Consider the following 24,464-nt stretch of genomic DNA (forward strand, 5'->3'; position numbering starts at 1 on the left):
ACATCTTTTATATAAGACAGGTTCTGGAGCCAAGGCATACTCTTGGTCTAATTGTTTCTCTTTATTAGCTTTTTTCTTAATACTTGCAGTATAAGAAATAACTTGTCCTGTAATATACGCCTTAAATGCATCCCATCTAATAAGACTAGAAGGCTCCTCTAATATATTCTCTTCAAAAAAAGGAATAATTTGTCTCTCCATAAACTTTAAAAAATCTTTATCAGATAACAAAGTTAAATTAAATTGCCAAAACATATTTGTTTGAAGAAGATCAGGGAGATTTAAAGAAAGGAGCACAGGAGCGTGATCTGAGACAGCATTCTCTTTATATTCACAGAATCAAACTGATGGAATCATTTGGCTATCAATAAAAAAAAATCAATCTTGGGATATGTTTGATGGACACGAGAGAAAAATAAATATTCCTTGTCTACTGGATGAAAAAAAACACCAAGTATCAAAAATACCACATTTCATTAAAAAAAGATTTAATAAGCACAGCTGACTTATTTGGTATCATTAGTTTAGAAGATGAACGAGCTAAAGCTGGATCTAAGCAACAATTACAGTATCCACCCATCACCAATGAGTACAGACTTAGATCTAGCAAAAATGAAAACAAACGCTCAAAGAAACCTGGGTCATCTATATTCGGAGCATACACATTGGTAAATACCATTAGCTTGTTATTTAATTTCCCTGATACTATAAAAAATGCCCATTAGTATCAGAAATTACTTTATGTTGAACAAAAGGAACTTTATTATCTATAAGGATGGAAACCTCTCTGGCTTTGTCCTGAAATGAGGAATGGAAATGAGACTTTCTCCATTGATTAAAAAGGTGTGAATTGTCACACTTACGTACATGGGTTTCTTGAAGAAAAACAATTAGTACCTTAAGTTTTTTAATATAGGCAAAAATCTTATTTCTTATCACAGGGTGATTTAGCCCTTTCACATTAAAACTAAGTAAATTAATACTTTGATCCATTTTAAAACTATTTATAAGAAAGGTTAAAGTAGCAATCAGAGAAATGTATATTAAACCCAGATAATATACCTTGAGATATATTAACTGAGCAACAGAATTGACTAGGTTCCCAAATCAGCTTCAAGAAAAAAGAACTCCCCATCCCCAAGAGAAACTCGGTCAAAGAACAACCGCTATCTATCCCCACTGAAAACATCCCCTCAGAAAGCCTGTTGGAACCGCTCCAAAGAATTCAAGGTTATTTACTGTTCCAACCAAGACTTAATAATATACAGTAAAAAAAAACAAGCTTAGACAGGTTTATCAAACAGAAAGAGCAATTATTCATACCGAAAAAATATTAAACAGTCATTTTTTTAATATACAGGTTTCCCCCACCATCTGAAGGTACAGCATTCCTATGAAACGGTTCATAAGCCAGAATGTTGTAAAGCGAAGAAGTAATTACCATTTAGTTATATGGGAAAAATTTGTGAGCGTTTGCAGACCCAAAAAATAACCTACCAAATCATGCCGAATAACACATAAAACCTAAAATAACAGTAACATATAGTAAAAGCAGGAATGATGTGATAAATACACAGCCTATATAAAGTAGAAATAGTTTTCCACAATCATTGTCGCACTGTTGTCCGTAGCGAAAATCTCACGCAAGCGTTCTCAGCAGAAACACGGCGCAAGCGCTCTCGGCAGAAACACTCTCTCCAGTAACCTTTAAGCTATGAAGCTGCCAAATCATACCAAATAACACATAAAAATACACAACCTATATAAAGTAGAAATAATGTATGTACAGTGTAGTATCACTTACTGGAATTGGGAAGACATCGAGCACACTGATGATGGTGTGTTAGGCTGAGTCGTCGGAGGTTGGGGTAGTGCAGTGGTCCCCACCCTCCAGACAGTGAACCGATACCAATCCGCGGAGAATGCAGCGGTAGCCGGGACGCACCCAGCACATCTTTAAGAAAAAAACTGAAATAAACAAGCTAATTAATTAGGTGCCGCCCGGCACATAAATGTCAGCCCGGATCAGAGGCGACACAATCAGCAATCACCTCTGATCTGGGCCGACATTTACGTGCCAGGCGGCACCTAATTAATTAGCTTGTTTAATTCAGCTTTTTTCTTAAAGAGGTGTTGGGTGCGTCCCAGCTATCGCTGCATTCTTCGCGGCAATGTATCGGTCCGCGGCCCGGGGGTTGGGGTGGTGGGACACTGGGGTGTCATCTCATTGTCGTCTGTTTCCATCAGGGCAGGCAAGTCATCTTCTTCACGTTCAGTTCGTGGACGATTTCACTTTTGGTCCGTTCGCTACTGCATTTGGTTTCGATTGTTATCCTTTCCTCTTCCAAATGCATCAATTCTTCATCTATCAGTTCTTGGTCATGGGATGCCAAAACCTCTTCAACATCATCTTCGTCAACTTCCATAAGCCAAACTCACTTTGTGCTTACTTTGTTCGCCACTATCGAAACACTTAATTATGTCCAGTTTAACACCCGTACGAGCTCTTTTAAGCTTTTCCGACACCTTAGAACTCATCTTGCTAATGGCTGCTCACAGACACATGTTTAAGCAATGCCAGCTAGAATGCTGTTCCAGGGGAGGAGCTTGGCAGCTCGGGGCATGCGCTGCCTTTTTTCACATGCTGCTTTTTTCGCGTGCTGCCTTTTCTCGTAACAGTGAAAACACCTTTTGTTAGCGAAAACAGGTAACTAATGCAGGTCTTTCGTAACAGCGAGGTTTCGTAAAGCGAATGTTCAAAAAGCGGGGGACACCTGTATACTATTTCTGTTTTTGCAAGATTTTTAATCTATTCAATACACATATATATATATACAGTCATTTTTGAGTCTAAAAACTCTTGCGCCTGCTCCTTCGTACAAAACCATTTAGATGATCCATCTTCCGTTGTGATTCTCAGTCGAGCTAGAAAACGAAGAGAAGGCTAAAAATTTTGGCTGCATAGCTCCACCATAACTTTTTTAAACTTAACATGTTCTGCCATAACTTCTGATGAAAAATCTTCAACAATACGAATCTTCTGACCTTGGTAGTCAATCATACCTTTTCCATGGGCATCACGAAGCAGACGGTCCTTTACTTGAAATTCATGGAAACATATAATGACTGATCTTGGTTTTGATTTTGAAGTCGATCCATAGATAGGCGATCTGTGAGCACGATCAATCAAAGGCAGAGACTTTATAATATCAAGGAATAATTCCATCAAAAGGTTTGCAAAGAATTCTTTAGGATTATCTCCTTCTATTTGCTCTTTAAGTCCCAAGATTCATCAATTGTTTCTCATACTCCTGTTTTCCAAATCAATAATCTTCTGTCTCAGTATTTCGTTGGACTTGGATTGTTTTTCATACAGCTTTTGCAAATCATCCATTCTCTCATCCAGTATAGTAATAACCTCTTCATGTTCCTTTATCTTCTTACCATGCTCGGTTAGAATTGCTTGAATATCGTCTAATTTCGTACCTACTTGTTTGATTTCAGTGCTGATTTGTTGCAAATCAGCTGACGCTTCTTTTCTGAACTGTTGAAACTCCTCAGTAAGCTTTTGAATAGCTTCCAAAGCTGCTTTGGTAGTCATAGTAATATAATGACCCACCCAACAGTAGTATTTCAAAAGGATGGAGACAAAAGTAAGTAAGTTAGGAGCACCAGCAGAGAGCTGTTACTCCATCAGCGGCCACCAGGCAAATCCCACAGAGTTTTATAGTACTGCAGGACTACTGCTAGTGTTCTAAGTTGTTCTGTATTTCATTTAAATGTATAATTTGTTACTCATTTTGACTTTCTTTGCCTTTATAATTATTTCCATGAAACTTTAGCTAATTGGGGCAGCCACTTAATTGGGCCAAAGAGTACTGGTCCCAATGTGTTCCAATTAACTGGAATTCACTGTATCTGTACATTTTAAAACATTACATTCACAGTGCTTCCTTTGAGGCAAAACTTGATTGAAGTCCAAGCATATTTTCTCAATTAACCATGTCCACAGATGTCTGGCATACATTTGTTAATTTCTATGTAAGTATATTAAATAGAATGTGTATACATGGTTCCAGGAATTTTTTATATGCAGATGGTCTCAAGAGCCAGTCATATTCAACATCAACATGAAATTAATTATAAATCATATGCTATCATGAATTATGTATTTTCATATTATTTATTCACTAATAAGAATACAATTTCCTGACTAAGGGCCAAAATGATCCTTGTCCTTCATCCAGTGTCAACAGGAGACCTAAAGAAATGAATATATGCATAGAATTTACTATATATTCATCATCTCACATGCAAGCCCTTACATTGTAAAGCTAATTAGGAACTCCATATATTTCGGATTCCTCCTTAAACATAAAGCTGATTCAAGGTAGTTGGTCTCACATCAGGTGAGTATAAAAAGTTAACTCACGTGTCATCCAACTATCTCCTGATAACAAATACTCAAGTAAAGCATTACAGTATATCCACATTTTGGGGGAGTTTTAGACCATGGATTTACTTTATTCATAAATTGGTTTTCATCAACACATCCACTACCCACTCCACGCATTAGCACCACCAAAATCAGTTCTTGAGTTATAGGGGTTAAATCTTTCCTAGAAGTAGATTACCTGCCCATCAGGTTTTCCTTATTTCTTTACAAAGCACAGAATTACAAAACTTGAAGAATAATTTTAACCTATCTACACTCAATAGCCACGCTACTCGGTATACCTGTACACTGTTCGTTCGTGCAAATATTCATGGCCTGTGTGATTTGAGTGACTAAAGGGCAGTAGCCTTGCTCAACAAGGATAATATATTTTCAGTAGCCACTTTATGAGGTACACCTGCTCATTAATGTAAATATCTAATCAGCCATATATGTGTCAGCAACTCAATGAATAACAGCACTCAGGTATGGTTAAGTTGTTCAATTATTGTTCAGACCAAACATCGGATTAGGGAAGAAATGATATCTAAGTGGCTTTGACTATGGAATTAATGTTGGTGTCAGATGGGGTGGTTTGAGTATCCCAGAAACTGCTTATTGCCTAGGATTTTCATGCACAAAATCTTTAGAGTTTACAGAGAACGGTATGAAAACCCACAAAACATCCATTCTGCAGCAGTTCTGTAGACAGAGTTTGTTAATGAGAGAGGTTAGAGGAGAACGATCACACTGGTTCAAACTGAAAGGAAGGTGACAGTAACTCAGATAACCACACATTACAATAGTGGTGCACAAAAGAGCATTTCTGAAAGCATGAGCAACACACACAAAATGTTGGAGGAACTCAGCAGGACAGGTAACATCTATGGAAAAAAGTACAGTCCACGTTTCGGGCCAAAACCCTTCAGCAGGACTGGAGAAACAAAGCTGAAGAGTAAATTTAAAAGGTGGGGGAGGGGATGGATGGACATAAGAGAATGGGAAGCGAAACTAAAATGGGTGGCCACTGGGAGATCCTGCTTCTTCTAGCGGACAGAGCATAGGTGCTCGGCGAAGTGGTCTCCCAATCTACGTTGGCTCTCACCGATATACAGGAGGCCATGGAGCTGCATTCCCATTACGATATGTCCATCTTTCGCCTCCTCCACTGTCGTGATGAGACCACACTTAGGCTGGAGGAACAACACCTCAGATTCGTTTGGGTAGCCTCCAATCTGATGGTATTAATATCAATTTCTCTAACTGCCGGTAATGCCTCCCACCCACAACCCCCTCCTTCACCATTTCCCATCCCCTTTTCCCTCCCTCACCTTATCTCCTTACCCACCCATTGCCTCCCTCTGGTACTCCTCCCCCCCACCTTTCTCTTTCTTCCACAGCCTTCTGTCTCTTTCACCAATCAGCTCTTTACTTCACTTCCCCCCACCCCCACCTCCAAGTTTCACCTATCATCTGGTGTTTCTCTCTCCTCTCCCCCCACCTTTTAAATCTACTCCTCAGCTCTCTTTCTCCAGTCCTGCCAAAGGGTTTTGGCCTGAAACATCGACTGTACTTCCATAGATGCTGCCTGGCCTGCTGAGTTCCTCCAGCATTTTGTGACTGTTGCTCAGATTTCCAGCATCTGCAGATTTTCTCTTGTTTGTGATGTCTGAAAGCACACTATGTCAAACCTTGAAGTGGGTAGGCTACAGCAGCAGAAGACTACAAACTTACACTCAGTGGCTACTTTATTACATACAGGAAATACCGAATAAAGTGGCCTCTGCATGTGTAATGACCTACTGAATGTTGCATACTTCTTTCACAATAACAGAGGGGATGTCAACCTACATAATGCACAATCACCTAGAAAATATGCTAAGTTAAGTCCCACAGTAGATTCATGGGCCACTTAGTCACACCATAACGGTTTCCAGGCCTTCCTCATGACTTTTTCTCTTTGCTTTCAGAGGTAGATTTCAGCTAAGTCTTGAGAGTTCTGCTCATGAATTTGATGGACATGTGCTTTATTCTGCTCTCTTTCTAGGGCTGTTTGGAATAGGATTGAACTCTGCAGTGAATATTACCATTGACAGGGTGCACACCCATTTTGGTTGAGAGCATTCTGCTGGATGTGGACAGCAAGTAGCTAGAGACCAAACTCAAATTTCAGATTACTAGATGTCTGCAGTGAAGCTTGATTTTCGATGTCTGACTCAATGCTGAGAAACTACGCCAAAGCTCATTCTATTCAAATTGGAAATGATCCTGTTAAAGAGGATTTTTTTGCTATCAAGACCCATGTGAAAAAAATAATTATTTATTTTTCTTTAATCAAGCTTACTGGTAACACAGGGAATGCAAGTTTAGAGAAAAAGTGAGGATGAGTGTGTACCAGCTGAGTAAACACAATGGCAACATATTACTTTTGTTCATTTCTGTGACTTATTACCAAATATTTTAAAGATATACTCCTATTTGCTATTTTGATCGGATCATGAGACCTTGAAGGAAATTGCAAAAATGAAACTATTAAAGGAAGCAATTGATAATTCACTCTTATTATATAATTACTTATTTTATGGATGTTTTTATTTTGCATGAAACCTTGACTTGTATTGTATCTGTCAGCAGGAAGGAACACCAGGAAATGGATTCTGTTCTAAACTTTGCTGCTTGACCTACATTTTGGAAGAGAGAAGTAAACATTAGAAAATCCTGCAGCCTGGAGGCCTTCTGCTGACGGATCAGGATCTAGTTCTATTTCAGAGGGAGGTGAAGGGTGTGGACGGTGATGGGAAGGCTACCTGCCCAGAGGAAGCATCGCTTCCTTGTGGATCACAGAGCAATACCACGACTTTCCTGCTTTCACAAAGAGGAATAGATTTCCCCTCTGCCTTAAGAAAGGGCTCTTGTTTACAGATTCATGTTAGTCAGGTCACAACCCTGCTCAGAACAGGGATAAAAATGCAACACGTGTAAAGGTAGGTATGTGCAGTCTGATTATATCAGGCATGATTTCACTGAATGGCAGAACTACCTCAAGGGCTAAATGTGCCATGTTCCTGTGCAGTGGATTCCAATAGGGTTACGATGAGCCACTGGGGATTTGTAAAGAAAAAGGAGCTATCAGGATTTAGTAGGTATCATCAAATCTTGCTCTGTGAAGCAACTTAAAAATTGGGAAATTTTGGTACCTTAGAAGCCTCAGTAATTTTAATTGCTTAGTTTCCATTGGATGGAGAGGCTTAAAATCACTAAACACTCTTCTAACAGAATTCTTGCTTTTAAGTAACCATTTTAAACTGTTTGGGACAACATTCAATAACATTTATGCCTATGTATTCAGCAGAATTCTCCAAATAGTGATCTGTGGATCAACTGAAATAGGAAAAAACAGACTAAAAAATTTCCTTTAAAAATGTTGGCACATCTAAAAGAAATGTAAGGGCTATTTGACAGTTATGATTACAGATAATTTAAAACTTAAATGTTAATGTTAATCACAAGATATTGATGTGGGGGTATAAAAGACTGCAGATGCTGAAATCTGGAGCAACACACAAAATACTGGAGGAATTCGGCTGGTCAGGCGGCATCTATGCAGGCAAATGAATTGTCAATGTTTAGGGTTGAGACCCTTCACCTGGACTGAAAGAAGGAAGGGAAATTGCCAGAATAAAATGGTGAAGGGAAGAATGGAGCAAGCGCTTATAGGTAGCAGATAAGCCCAGGTATGGGGGTTGATAGGCTGATGAAAGAAGGGGCAGAGTGGAAATTATGTCAGAAACTGGGAGGCAATAGGCGGAAGTGACAAAAAGATGAAGGTAGTAGAATCTTACAGGAGAGAAAGTTGGAGCATGGAATAAAGTGAAGGAGGTGATGAGGGGAATCACTGTGACAAATGGTTGTGCGATGGGGAAATAGAGATATAGTTGGAGAATCATAAAGCACAGAAGCAGACTCTTCGGTCCAATGCCTCCAGGCCCACTAAGATGCCCCATCCAAGCTAGAGCCACCTTCCAACATTTGGCCCATAAGCTCCCAAACCTTTCCAATCCACATACCTGTCCAACTGCATTTCCTCTGCAACTTCATTCCACATAGATACCACCCCTTGTGTAAAAAAAGTTGACCCGCAAGTTCTTAAATCTTTCTCCTCTCAACCTAAGCCTGTGCTCTCAAGTCCTTGATTACCCAATTCTGGGAAAAAGACAAAGTCTGTCACTTTATCTACACCTCCATAAGATCACCCAACAGTCTCCTACACTCTAAGGAATAAATGTCCCAGCTGTTCAGCCTTTCCCTATAATACAGTCCTATGAACTCTGGCAGCATCACTGTGAATCTTTTCTGCAGTATTCCCAGTTTTATGAGGGGAGATTGATAAGTTTTGGCCTAAGGTAGAAGGAGTCAATTTTAGAAAACCCAGCACATTTATTTTTCAACATAGTCCCCTCCTACATGTACACACTTAGTCCAGCGGTTGTGGAGCATATGGATCCCTTCTTTATAGAAGTGGTCCATAGCAGGGGTGATTGATGAGTTTGTGGCCTAAGGTAGAAGGAGATGCATTATACAGCTGTTGTTACATACACGTGCAGTTCAACTCTTTGAGTGAAAATGCAGAAAGTTTGAAGTTAGTAACTCATCTCCTTCTACCTTAAGCCACGAACTTATCAATCACCCCTGCTGTGGACCATTTCTGGAGGTCCAAGATGCCGACTTCTACAAAGAAGGGATCTGTGTGCTCCACGACCACTGGACTAAGTGTGTAAATGTAGGAAAAACAAATGTGCTAGGTCTTCTAAAATTGACTCCTTCTACCTTAGGCCACGAGCTTATCAATCACCCCTCGTACATCATCTTTCTTGTACGAGTAACCAAGATTGAATAGAATACTCCAAATGTGGCTTCAGCATTCAGTACAACTGCATCATGATCTCCCAGATTTTATACTCAGAGCTCTAACTTATGAAGGCCAGCATTCTCCACCACCTTATCTACCTGTGACTATACGTTCAGTGAACCATGTACTTGTACCCCAGGCCCCTTTGTACTCTTAACACTCTCCAAGGTCCCGGCATTCACTCTAAAAGCCCTGGCTGGATTTTATTTTCCAAAATACAGCATCTTTCCCATATCCATTTTCCATTCCTCAGCAAACGTACTCAGGTGATAAAGATCCCCTTGTAATTTTTAATAACCTGTTTCATTGTTCACTATAACTACTGTCTGCAGACTTACTTACCATGCACAGTACCTTCCCATCCAAACTGTTGATATAGATGACAAACAGCAATGGGTTTAGTGCCAACCCCTGAAAGGCACTTGTTTTGCTGTTGTCTTGTCTCTTTGTTGTTGCTATTGCTGCTTTGTTGTATATTGTGCGCTTACTCCACCACTCGTCATGGGCCTCCAGTGAGAGAAACAACCTTCTACCATCTCCCTTTGTTTTTTACAATCAAACCAATTATGTATCCAATTAGCCTGCTCCTAATGGATTCCAGGTGGTGTGATTTTACAGAGAAGCCTACCATGTTGAACGTTATTAAAGACCTTACTGTAGTCCATGTAACCATGTGCAGTGTTCTGCCCAGCCCACATCAACATTTTTGGTCATACTATCAAAAAACCCTATCAAGTTTATAAGCCATGATCTCTCATGCACAGAGCTATGTTTTTTTCCTACCCCTAATCAATCTATCTTTTCAGATGTACATATATCTTACTGCTCAGAATCCTCTCCAGCAAACGACCTACCACTGATGCTAGATTTACTGGTCTGTAGTTCCCAGATTTCTCCTTACCACCCTGTCCCATGGCCACTGGTGATGCAACTATCTCAGCCAGGGCTCCTACAGTTTCTTCTCAAGCCACCCACAGTGTTTTTGGATATGCCTGGTCAGGCCCTGGAAATCTGTTTACGTTCATGCCTTTTAAGACACCAAGATCCTCCTCTACTGTAAGGCAGACTATCTCCGAGACCTCCCTATTTACTGCTTCTTGTTTTGAAGTCTTCATATTGTTCTCCAATGTCTTTGAGAGGCCCTATTCTCTTGCTAGTTACTTATGTTCCATTCATATACATGAAACCTCCTCAGTCAAAATTGTTTCATGCCTCCTTTTTGCGCTCTTGACTTCCTACTTGAGTACACTTCTGCGTCCTTTACACTCCTCCAGAATTTTGCTTGATTCCATCTGCCTGTACCTGACCAATGCTTCCTTCTTTTTCCTGGCCAGGGCCACAATATCTGTCAGCAGACAGGGTTCCCCACTTGTTACCAGTCTTGGCCTTCACTCTAACAGGAACATGCAGACCGTGAGCTCTCAATATCCCACCTTTAAAAGCCACCCACTTACCTGTGGTCTGTTTCTTCTCTTCTTCTTTGGTTGACCATCGAAATCCGATGACGATGTCCACTCCTTTAACAGTGAGAACTTTGATGACGATACAGTCCTATCCTGGACCCACAAGCTCTATTGCAGGTGGGACATGTATATGTAGTAGTGGTGGTTTGTTACCCTAACCCTAAACCTAGCTTTAGCCCAAACACAAACAATCTACTGCAATCAACTTTCGCAAAGTCTCATACCATCACAATTTGCATTGCCCCTATTCAGAACTTGAAAATGTGGACCAGTTTTATCCCTTTCCATAACCAGGTTAAAACGAATAGAACAAAGGGCACCGGTCCCAAAGATTGCCTCAGTCATTTGCCCCACCCTATTACCACAGAGTGTCCAGCTTTGCTAACTTTGCCCTTTGCCACAAAAGGCCCGCTATATGTTGCCCAGAAGAACTTCACTGAATGCACTTGACAACTTCCACCCCATCTAAGCTCTTAATAGTATGGCAGTCCCAATGTATGTTCAAAAATTTTAAATCCCTTACTATGACAACCCTGTTATTCTTTCAACTCCACACCATTTCCCTGCATGTTTGTTCTTCTAATTCCTGTTAGGACACCTATAGAATAATCCCAATAATATAATCATTCCCCACCCCTCCCCTTTATTTAGGCACCACGGTAGCATAGTGGTTAGCACGATGCTATTACAGCTCCGGGCATTGGAGTTCAGAGTTCAGTTCCAGCACTGTCTGTAAGGAGTTTGTATCTTCTCCCCATAACCGTGTTAGTTAACTCCAGGGACTCAGGTGTCTGTCACAGTCCAAATATGTACCAGTCAATTGGTCATTGTCTTGTGATTAGGCAAGGGTTAAATAGGTGGGTTGCTGGGCAGGGATGGAAGGGCCTGTTATGCAGTGTATCTCTAAATTGCATTAACTACCTGCTTAGCGTGGTTCTATTGCAGTCCAGGGAGTTCTGGAGTTCGAGGTCAATCCCAGCGTCCTCAGTAAGGAGTCTCTGTACATCCTCCCCATGGAATGTATAGGTTTTCTCCAGGTGATCTGGTCTCCTTCCACAGTCCAAAGACATAGCAGCTAGGTTAATCGGTCATTGTAAATTGTCCCGTGATTAGATTAGGGTTAAGTGGGTTTGACGGGGGCTGCTAGGGCGATGTGACTCAAAGAGCCAGAAGGGCCCACTCCATGCTGTATTTCTAAATAAATGAATATATTTCTCAGCTCCACCCATAAAACCTTACGGAATTATCCTTCAGTAATTTCATCTCTGACTACTGCTGTGACATTCCTCTTAATCAAAAATCTTTCCTCTGCCTTCATCTTCCTTTAAGCTCCTGTATCCTCGAACATTTGAGGGATATTGATAAGCCCTTGGTTGGTCAGGGGGTTAAGAGTTATGGGGAGAAGGTAAGGGAATGGGGTTGAAAAATTATTAACCATAATTGAATGGCAGAGTGGACTCAGTAGGCCACATGGCCTAATTCTGCTCCTATACCTCATGATATCGTGGAGGAGTCTGCAGTGGTGTAGTAGTTAGCGTATCATTATTACAGCACCATTAACCGGGATTCAATTCCGCCACTGTCTGTAAGGAATTTATACGTTCTCCCTGTGACTATGTGGGTTTCTACTGGGTACTCCAGTTTCCTCCCAAATTTCAAAGACATACAGATTTGTAGGTCACATGAGTGTAATTGGGTGACACAGGGTTATTGTGCAGGAAGGCCCTGTTACCGTTGCGTATCTATAATAAATAAATGTAAGTACTGTGTTTTGTTTTTCATTCACAATGTGTATTTTGATCCTAAGCAAAGGACAAGTATAAAATGAACACCAACACCCAAACCCCCAATGCAATGGGCGGGCCACCTTGAACTTTGAGATGCTTCATCTGCTCCACAGTCAGACTGCATGGAAACCCTTTGGCACATATACAGTATGAAATCCAACAGGGGAGAAACTCTTCAACGATCTCCCTTAGAAGTCTTGATGGTGACTAAACATGGACTGACTGTTGGCGGTGTCGGTAAGAGAAGGCATTGTTCTCAATGCTGCTGTAACAGATAAAGCTTTCCTACAAATCAGCTGCTTGAAATATGATAACTGATCAGGTCAATGCAATCATTCATGACCTTGAAGAAGAAAATGAAGAAGAAATGCAATTTGTTTAGTTTTACTTATTTAGAGATACAACACAGTTACAGGTCCTTCTGGCCCAACGAGTCTGTGCAACCACATGACCAACTAACCTACTAACCCGTACATCTTTGGAATTTGGGAGAAAACTGGAGCACTGAGTGGAAACCCATGCAGTTACAGGGAGAACGTATGAACTCCTTCAGACAGCAGCATAATTCAACTCGGGTCGCTGGTCACTGTAATAGCATTAGGTGAACTTCTATACTACTGCTATGCTCTTAACAATACCATAAGACCATGAAGTACAGGAGCAGAATTTGGCCATTCAGACAAGGATGAGATGAGCGCATTGTTCACTTTGAATCATATTTTTTTTTACGGGGACTATCAAGTATAAAGAATGCCGGGATACTTATGGATGATTATCAAGAAGCTACTTTAAACAATGAGCACAATCTTATTTTATACAGATGTGTCTGAATATCAAGGCATACCATTGTTGAAGGTTGAGTGGCTGTAACCATTCAATAAAGCGTTCAAGACGATGTTTTTCTTTGTTGCGAGGAATGCCTCAGAAAGCTCACATGGGCACAAGGATTAACCATTGAGTCTGGAAAGGCCAGCCAACGTTTCCTCCCCATCAATTAGTATGTGAAACGTGGAGCACTCCACAAAAGAAGCATGATGACTACTTTATTGAAAACAGACATTGAAATTGTCCTGATGCAGAGTCTTGAACTGAAGCTTTGACCAGCCCTTTGCTTCCACAGATAGAACCTGGCCAAGCAGCATCTGTGGAAGAGAGTAAACAGTCAATGTTTCTGGCCTGATGAAGGGTCTTGGCCCAAAACACTGAATGTTTATTCATTTTCATAGATGCTACCTGGCCTGCTGAGTTCCTCCAACATTTTCTGTGTGTTGCCAAGGAGTTGAATTATTCAGTCAGGCAACTGCTTCAAGTTGAGCAACAGAAACCTATTCAATCAGAATGATTTGATTAATAAACCAATGGAGCAGAAATGTGGTTAAAAAATCAAAATATATGCTGATACAGGCAATCTAAAATAAAGACTGAAAATACTTCATTTAGTTGTTCAGCAGATCTGTGGAGAGAGAAACGGAATGAATGTCTCAGGCTGGTGAATTCTCATTTGAACAATAAATCTCAGTGTCTGAGTTACCTGCAGTTCCTTTGCCACGCCAAGTACTTTAATTACAGCAATGCAAGGTTTAGAGAGGGAAGTTTCATGATCAACCATCTCAGAATAAAAGAAAAGCAGTTTTCAGCCATAATATTATTAAAATATTTGATCCTAGTGTAAAGATACATATTTTTCTAAATAAACGTATGCAATAAAAGTCCACCCATAATAAACTGGGCACAATTTATTTCAATGGAGTTAAGACTCTGAAAGAAGGAAAGAGAGAATCTAGTGTGGAAGACACCATCTGGACAAACATCTTTAATTCTGCGTGCCAAACGTTCTGAAGAGATTTACTAGTATTGAAGTAAAGACCTCAGATTTATTGGAATCATACAAGGGTTTAAAGGGATTATATTACAAGTGCAGTTTACGTAATCTTTGCCATACACTCCCTTGTGTTTAGAAGGTTAAGAGGTAAACTAATTGTTTAAAATGATAAAGGGATTTGACAGTAAAAACATACTGCTGGAGAAATCAACTAAGTTAAGCATCAATATGAGAAAATCTTCAGATGCTGGAAATCCAAAGCAGCACAAAGCAAATGCTGGAGGAACTCAGCAGGTCAGGCAGCATCTATGGAAAAGAGCGAACAGTCGATGTTCAAGTCCTTGATAGGTTACGAATGACTGATTCATGGACACCCTGTACATAACACACAAACCAGCATTTGTGAGACCTGTGTGGCAGATAGGGACGGGTTTGCTGACCGCTGCAGAACTGTAAGATTCTTCTGCCAGGTGACTTCTCTGGCCCTCCCCCATCTGGTTCCCTGTCTGCCGTTGAGCCACAACAAACAGGTCAAGCCCACCAAAGCTGGGCGCACTGAGCTGGTAGCTGTTCGACCCCTGCCTGCTCATTCTGCTGTGGTCCTCTCCCATCATTTCCAACATACAGACAGTTTGGATTATGAACAGTTCTCAAGAACCCGGTCATAACCTGGACACGCCTGTGTCATAACAATCAATAGAAAAAACAGATATTAATGTTACATATTTTAGAATTGCCTGATATTTTTCTTATCAAATGATTTTACACTTTCAAGCCTTCAAAATATTTGATTGGCCAATAAGAGTGAAGGCAGGGGCTGATTTGAGGACATCCATCTGAGCAAAATAAGAATAGAGTCAGTCACAAATGCCCATTGCTTTTTTCCCTACCTGTGCCCACCAATCTTTAATTCCAGGAGATTCCATCTGGGTTATCTGGGATAGATGGTGACCAATATCATAAGAACTTCTTAGATCTGCCCTCAGTGTCCATTGGGAAATCAAATATCTCATAAACCAGGCATGCTAGGTATTCTGCTTAAGTGTGGAGCTTCATATAATTTCAACTATATTATCAGCGCTTTAGAGAACATGATTTATATGACTTTTGACAATGTTCTGAGTCCAAGATGTACTTATATATTTAAGTGCAATTGATTGAGTTAGTTCCTGACCTTCACATGTATTGACTGGTCTAATTTCAATGACACCATATTAAGATGTATCTAGAATGAATTGTTTTATATAGACCAACAATAGGTAAGAATTCACAGAAAGACTAGCAAACTAAAACACACAGGCAGATTAAAGAGAAATGCTTGTCATTTATTTAATGAATGATTGGAATGATAACAAGGCAGCATTATAATCAGGATATTGAAAAGGTAACATAAAATCAAGATTAGATCATAATCTATACACAATGTCATACATAGATCAACAGATATTAGAAATTAATGTGCGAACATGAAATCTTGGCAACCCTTTGCAGTCAGTCAGATCACCACCAGTGAAGAGTATTTCAGACTTGTTCTGCCTATCAATAACGTGAGGATTTACTCAGCCTGACAGTGATGGGGGCCACTTAGAATTTGGGGACACTTTAAAAAATAGAGATTTGCACATTTCAAACAAGGGCGAAAGAAATCTATCAACATGGCTTCTCAAAGATGATGGAGGCTTGAGTATTTTTAAGGCAGAGGTGAAAAGATAATTGATTAACAAGGAGGTGGAATGTTACCTTGGTTAGTCTGGAATGTGGAGTTGAGATTACAATCAGATCAGCCAAAATCTTATCAAGCAGCAGAGCAAGCTTGAGGAGCTGCAACTTCAGAATCAGAATCAGGTTTATTATCGCCCATATGCGTCATGAAATTTATTGTTGTGAGGCTGCAAGATTAAATAATTACAAATAGATAGATGGGTAGTGTGAAAGAGACCTAATCCTGCTCTTCATTTGTATATCCACATGATGTTAGTTTGCAAAGCCATAATTCTGAACAGGGTATAAGCATCCATTGTGGGATTGACTTTCCTACTCTTGCAAGGCCTGAGCAGTACTGGTGGTGTACATTCTACTGGAAGGAATCTTGAGATGCTCAAGGCTGTTGATACTTGGGTACCCGAGCTTGTGAATTCCTTTCAGTTCCTGCACCTTGGATTCAATATGAACAAAGTAAGTTAGCCAGTTTCCTGCCTCCACAGCAGTTATTGGTCAAGGATGTGACAAAGGAACAGATGTGTTGCCATCTTGAAGAGCCGCACATATTAATGCTCCTCCCACGGTATTTCCACCACATGTCTGGGTTTTTCATATTTATTAGTCAAACTTAAGTGACTCATTGAAAACCTGATTATCTGCTCCACCAACACCTACCATCATCTTCAACATGAAGCTCTATCCGCTTCAGCCAAAGTGTGTTCTGAATCAGCAGATGCAAGTTCCTTCCCTGCTGTGCATCCAGCTGCAAAGCTCTGCAGGTGGCCAAGCTGCCAGATGTTGACATTCCATTAAATGTATGGTGTAGACTACAGACATCCTTAGCTTACAGCCAATGCACATGTGCGGGCCATCCAGTTCAGCAGACAGCCATGTGTGAAATCGTGCAAATTTTCCTTTTATATCTGGAGTGTCATGTCCACAACCCAGTCCTGCTCAGCAGACCTAGGAAAGGGCTGTGCTATTTGGTGCTCCCTGTAATGTGCTGACCAAAAGCGGACTCTATTGGCCATACCTCATTGTGCATAGTTTTAGCATGACCTCCTTTGCTCTAAGTTACTACACCATATCATATTTAATGTACTTAATACATTCACTCATGGGACTGTCACTGGAAATAACTTGCATTGCGTTCGCAATTCCAACTGCCCCTTAATTTGAGGTTAAGTTTTGGTTAAGTTTTAACTACATTTCTGGGCCTGAAGCCACTTATAGGCCACAACGGCACATGTCCTTCTTTCAAGAGCGCAGACCCAGGAGAGCTTTTGCCACAATCCAGTTGTTTTGTGGTTACCATTTCTGATTCATGCACTTATTTCATGTTTACATCATTGCTTGAGTTCAAATTCTTCAGCTGTCATGCTAAGGTTCTATGTCTGGATCAATAGTTCAACCTTCTGGTCATTACGGTTAAATAACTACACACACTAAGTAATGCACTTAATTAATCTATCACTTGTGCTATCTTCAAAGATCTGTGAAAGTGCACAACAAAATCCCAGCCACACACACACACAGTACTGACCATCTATTACTTATCTCTTGGTTTGATTGTCCTCCCTAAATGCATTAAAGTCATAGAGGCCCTTGAACCCTTTGCCTCTGCACCCAGCATCACCATATTCCTGAATTAATCACTTTATTTTATTATCCCACATTCTCATCAACTCCTTCCAGATTCTACTGCTCACCTACATACTCAGGGCAATTAGTAGCGGTCAGCTAACACGCCAAGCTACTTACCTTTCGCGATGTGTGAGGAAATCAGAGCAGTGGAGCATGAAGTAAAATTTGCGGACTCCGGGCCAACAGCAGCTGGGGTCAGTATTGAACGTGGGACCGTGAGACTGTGAGGTAGCAGCTCTACTAATTGTGCCGATATGCCTCCTACTTCTCAGGACTGAATTCCCTTTGCCACTTTTTTGCTCACCAGCCCAGATCACTGATATTTTTCTGCAGTTTGCAACATTCCTTTTCACCAGCAACACAACCACAAAGACAAGCAACACGTAGATTGTAGTGCATATGCCGCCATGGATTCCTAAGCTTAGCTGTAGCTGGAAATACTTCAGAAGTAATTAGGTGTAGCTACATGTAAACATGGGGAACTGTACGCTGTTTATTCGCGGCTCTTCTCAGAAAGTGCATATGTGCACAATAATGCACCCATGATCTCATACACCATACAGTAATGCCACACTAATTTATATGCATTAAACAGCCATCCTGCTAAGGTAAACACTGGCTATTGCTTTGGACAAGTGGTCCTGAACCTTTCTCGTGTCCTGAGTGAAAGGGATAGAGTGCACAGCTTCTCCCGGGGCTTAGTTCCATCATTTTGTGCTCTGGCTTCTCCTGCAGAAAAAAAAATAAGAGTTAATGACCATAAACACAAGAGATTCTTCAGATGCTGGAAATCCAGAGCAATACACACAAAATGCTGGAGGAACTCAGCAGGTCAGGTAACATCAATAGACAGGAAAAACAATTGGTGTCTCAGGCTAAGATCCTTCATCAAGACTCAGTTACTTTCAAGCAACTGAATGCAAATGTATCAGGCTTGTGTATGTAGTATGTATGATGAAAGGTGAAGAAAAAGTGAAATAAAATAGGAAAGAGAGGCTAGCTTAGGGCAAAGTATGAGTAATCATAGAATCTTAATATACTGCAAAGTAAAGGGCCCTTTGGCCCATCACATCCATGCTAACCTTTTCATCCATCTACACTAATTCCCTTTGCCTACATTAGTATTTAATCCCTCAAGCAAGAGGTGCAGGAACCTGAATACCCACAGTGCAAGGTTCAACAACAGCTTCTTCCTCACTCCAATCAGGTTATTGAACAACCCTTGAAAACCCAAACACTATCTCAGACTAAATTTCTTTCACTTTCTCTCAATTTGTCCTGATGTTGTTATGTGCATTTTGTTGTTCACTTTCATGCATGTGAAAGTATAATTTATGTTAATTTAGGTTTAAATAATGTATTTCACTGCCACCATGAAGATACTTTTCCATTGTATTTATATCTTGTGCTTGTATGCCAATAACTATAAACTTTGTCATGTCTACTTAAGCTTCTGTCTAAATATCTTGTTAATGTATCTAACTAATTGCACAACTTCTCTGATGGCGCCAGTGAGCCATGCGATATTCTGCAGGCTACGTGCAGTACTTCTACATATACTTCTTTTGAATTACAGTCGGCCCTCCTTCTACGCGAGGGATTGGTTCCGGGACCCCTCGCAGATACCAAAAAGTGTGGATGCTCAAGTCCCTTATTCAACCTGTCCAAATGCAGTGGACCTTAGGACCCAGAGGAACCCCGGACCCTACTTAACCTGTCTCAGTGCGGTGGACATTAGGACCCGCCAGCAGAGCTCTGAATCCACAGTTTTTCTGTTCACGAAAATAATCACAATCGCGATTTAAAATAAAATGGAAATAATAAAGCGATCGGAAAAAGGTGAAACACCATCGGTCATTGGAAAAGCATTAGGCTACAGTCAGTCAACGATCAGAACAATTTTAAAGGATAAAGTGAGAAAAGCCCTGCCCCGAATTAAGCTACAATTATTACTAAGCAACGCAGTGGTTTAATTATTGGGTTTTGGGGTTTTGGGTTTTTGATCCTCTACATCAACCCGGCACGGATGGAGAGCGCACTCGGGAGCAGTCTGTCACTGGATCGAACTTGGGAATTTCCATTCCCGAGCCCGGCACTGAAACGTACGTTTCTTAAATGTTTTATATGCATAGAAAGTTAAAATATATACTATATACTAAGACGAACGTTTGACTAACTGACGCTAAATAATACTGGATGTACCTGTTCCGACTTACTTCATAAGAGAACTTCCAGTTTTTTTCGATCCCGATCCGCGATAACCTATGCACATCCTCCTGTATACTTTAACTCATCTCTAGATGACTTATAATACCTAATACAATGTAAATGCTTTGTAAATAGTTGTTATACTGCATTGTTTAGGGAATAATGACAAGAAAAAAAGTCTGTACATGTTCGAACAGCATGTGCTGGAAGAGCACTTCCGGGTTTTCTCAATTCGCGGTTGGTTGAATTCGAGCATGCGGAACTCGCGGATAAGGAGGGCCAACCGTACTCACACTACAATCTGCAGCATGTAATTTCCCATTAAAACTGTACTTTTAAATTGACTTAATGAACTACAGATTTCATGATCTTCTGAAGCACTTGGTGGACTTAACTTTCAAGAAAGCCAATACGAAACCTTTAGGCAGGCAAGGGTACATCACCATGCCCAAAAGCGGGGCAGGAGTGGGGGAGGGGACTCCAAGTCAGGCTAAAACACAAAGAAATAAAACCCCTTCTACCCAGCATCTTATTAGCAAATGTGCAGTCATTGGAGAACAAAACTGAGGACTGCTGTACTGAAGGGAAATGCGAAGTTGTTGTGTTCTGTATTTTAACAAGACATGGCTTACTCCCACCATGCCTGACAAGGTGAACAGACCTGAAGACTTCTCAATACACAGCATGGACCAAACTGCTGATTCAGAAAAGGAAAAAATGTAGAGGTGTGTACTTCCTGATAAACTCTGTGGATGCTTCTATGTGGCGGCTTTGTTGAACTCATGTTCCGCCGATCTTGAACACCTAACAGTCAAATGCCATCCATTTTATTTTCTAAGGAAGTTCTCCTCCGTATTCCACTACCATCATCATATAACCTGCAGCACCAGAGGACACAACACACTAGACCACTGTTATATTAAGATAAGGAATTCTATGCCCAGACTGCCTCTGATGAAATCTCCTACCTGCATACAGGCAGAGGCTAAAGAGAAAAACTCCAGAGAGAAAGACAACAAGAGGTGATTGCAGAAGGCAGGGGAGCGGTTATGGGATTGCTTCGAATCGGTGGACTGAGCCGTATTCAAGCACTCCTCTGTGGATCTGGATGAAAACACTATGGTTATCGGGGACTTCATAAAAACAATTGTAGATGAGCGTGTCCCCACAAAATCGTTCAGTCTTCCCCAGTCAGAAGCCCTGGATGAACTATGAGATTCGCAATCTGCTGAAGGGGCACTCAAGTCTGGTGACCAAGAAAGTTACAAGAGGTACAGGTACGGTCTCCAGAAAGCCACCTTATAGATGAAACAGCAATTCCGGACGAAACTTGAATCAACGAAGGATGCTCGACAGTCGTGTTAAGGCCTGAATACTATCACCTCTTATAAAGTTAAATCAAGTGACATGGGCGACAACATGGCTTCATTTCCAGATGAGTTCAATACCTTCTGTGATCGCTTTGACCATCAAAACATGGAGGAACCATCAGGAACTTCCACAGCCCTCTATGATCCTGTGTACCAAAGACTAGAACATTTCTATAGATGGAGTGACTGGTTACATCACTACATGGCACTGAGGCCCCAGTAAAGCTGCAGAGGGCTGGAGACACAGCCAGTTCCATCATGGGCACAAGCAGCCCCACCATTAAGGAAGTCTTCAAAAGGCGGTGCCTCAAGAAGACAGGATTCATCACTGAAAACGCCAGGACATGCCCTCTCCTCATGACTACCATCAGGGAGGAGGTACAGGAGCCTGAGGCCACACAGTCAGTATTTCAGGAACAGTGTCCTTCCCTCCGCCATTGGATTTCTGCACAGTCCACGAACCCATGGGCACTTACTGACTACTTTGCTCTTTGTTGCGTTGCTTATTTATTTGTATATATTTTATTGCTATTTATAGTAATTTTATGTATTGTATTGCTGCAAAACAACAAATTTCACTTCATAGGTCAGCGATAATAAATTGGATTCTGCTTCTGATTTCATGATCTGGATATTTAGAATCAGGATCCTGGAAACTTATGGTAACAGCCAATTTGCTGTTGTTAAGACAACTAGGCCTCTTTGACCATGTGAGAATTGATATCTTAATTCGCTGTTTCAAACATTATCGATGTGACTTTAAAAAAGCTATTTGTCACTTTAAATCATCAATAACCTTTTCTCTTTCTGTTCCAGAAATGGTGGTATTTACTCCGCCTAGGGGGGCCACGGTACCATAGCAGTTAGCGTAACAGAATTACAGTGCGAATGACCGGGGTTCAATTCCGCTCAGCCTGTAAGGAGTTTTCAAGTTCTCCACGTGACTGCGTAGGTTTCCTCCGGGTGCTCTGGTTTCTTCCCACAGTCCAAAGATGTATGGGTTAGTAGGTTAATTGGTCACATGGGTGTAATTGGGTAGTGTAGGATCGTTAAGTATGAAGGACTTGTTACCATGCTCGATCTCTAAATGTAAAAAAGTAGAAAACAATGATTTGAATAGCTTGAAGGGCTTAATAGTGCTTCTCTTTTCCTAGATAGGTATATATCTTGATATATATATATATATATATTGATTAATGAACATGTTCTAAGTTCTGTTTAATGTTATGTGTTCATATGTATAATTACTGATGATTCTTACAGCAGTAATGTATGGAGCCATCCACAGGAAAATTTCTGCCAGAGTGCAGACATTGAAAAACTAATGTGCTGCTCCACAGAAAGGTTGTACAAATTTAACATTCAGAGCCAAAAACAAGCTTGAAGCTTGACAAAGACGTGGTAGTACATGAGGGCAAGTCAACTCATAGAAGATTTAATAGTGCGCAGTTTAAAGTCCTTTCATTTTCCAGTCACTGTTACAGATATATTACCTTATGCAGTAATTACCTGAGCTTTCTGGACTAGGCATATTCCAGTCTTGGCAAAATTAACTAATCTCATGTTAATATTCTAACACATAAAGAGCTCTTCAATTAGTTTGGGGCAAATTACCAAATATTTTATGCCTTATCTAAAAACAATATCCTCACTGAAGGTGCCTTTCTATGGCCACTGACAGAGTAAGTAATCAGTTCTTGTATCATCTGCAGTCAGAGATAAAGTGAACTAAGATGACTATGATACAAACCAAGGGCCTGTTTTCAATTTGGAGGTAGGTGACCCTCACCTCCTCTCTGATATGTAATACTTTATTTCATTTTGAATCTCAAAGTTGCAAAGAAATACATTCAGATTCTTAATGGTTTATTGTACTTACAAATACTATACACAAGAGATTCCTCAGATGCTGGAAATCTTGTGCAAAACACACAAAACAGTGGAGGAAATTCGCAAGTCAGGGTCTCAAGTTGAAACATACCAATGAAGGGTCAATGTTGACTGCTAACTCCCCTCCACAGGTCTTACATGACTTGCTGAGTTCCTCCACCATACACATACTAATCTGATATTTCTCTCAACGTTCTGTTCCCTTTCATCTTTAAATATAACTCACATAAAGAGGTCTCTTTAATTCTCTATGATATTTTACAGAAGACACTCTGATAATCATGAGTCTTCACTTCCTTGGGATATTGTGAAGCTAATTCTGCTTGTGATTCCATCTGAATAATTCTTTCTGCATTTCTTATGTCTACTCTGTCTATACTCTCCATGGCATTATATATCAGATCCACACGTTTTCAAGAAGTCTAATTTCATAACTCTCATCCCTGCAACCACTTTGGTAAATCTTTTCCGCATCCTCACCGAAGTCTTTACATCATTCTTAAAGTGTGCTGGCCAAAACTGAATACTATTCTGCAGGAGTGGCTAAACCAGTGCTTCATAGAAGTTCTGAATGGCTTCCTTTCTCTTGTAATTTGTACCTCTGTTTATGGAACTCAGGACCCTGTATGCTCCCTTTTAACCATATAGTCAATCTCAACATAGTCTGTCCTGTCAGTTTTTTTTAGATTATGAAGACATGCAGTCCTCTGTTATTGTCATTTAGTAATGCATGTATTAAGAAATGATACATTATTTATGACCAATTTAATGACCAATTCACATTTATCCTTAATTTCTTTGCTGTTGTGCTCTTTTCAGAAGTATGTTCTCAAGCTTACCTACTTTCCTCTTATACTTCCCAGCATGTAAAACTTTCCATTTATATTTATTCTGTTACTTAACCAACTATTCCATCTTCCTGTCCTTGCACCTTTAAGTTCTGTGTCATGGGCAAATTTGAGGAATCGTATCATGTACTCCACAGTCTACTCTTGTTTAATTAAAATTGAGAAAATCAGTGGCTCATAGGGCTAAGCTTAAAGATAGAAGTACAAGGGAAGATCTGAGAGGTGCTGTTCAGCAAAGAGGTTGATTGGGGTCTGCAATGCACTGGCTGAGGAGGAGGTGGAGCTAGATACTGTCATAGCAATTAAGATGCACCTGGACAAGTACTTGAATTGCCAAGACCCAAAAGACGATGGACCAAATGAGAATAGTTGGGATTAGTGTAGTTA

Source organism: Mobula hypostoma, chromosome 4 (assembly GCF_963921235.1).
Source record: "Mobula hypostoma chromosome 4, sMobHyp1.1, whole genome shotgun sequence".
NCBI lineage: Eukaryota > Metazoa > Chordata > Chondrichthyes > Myliobatiformes > Myliobatidae > Mobula > Mobula hypostoma.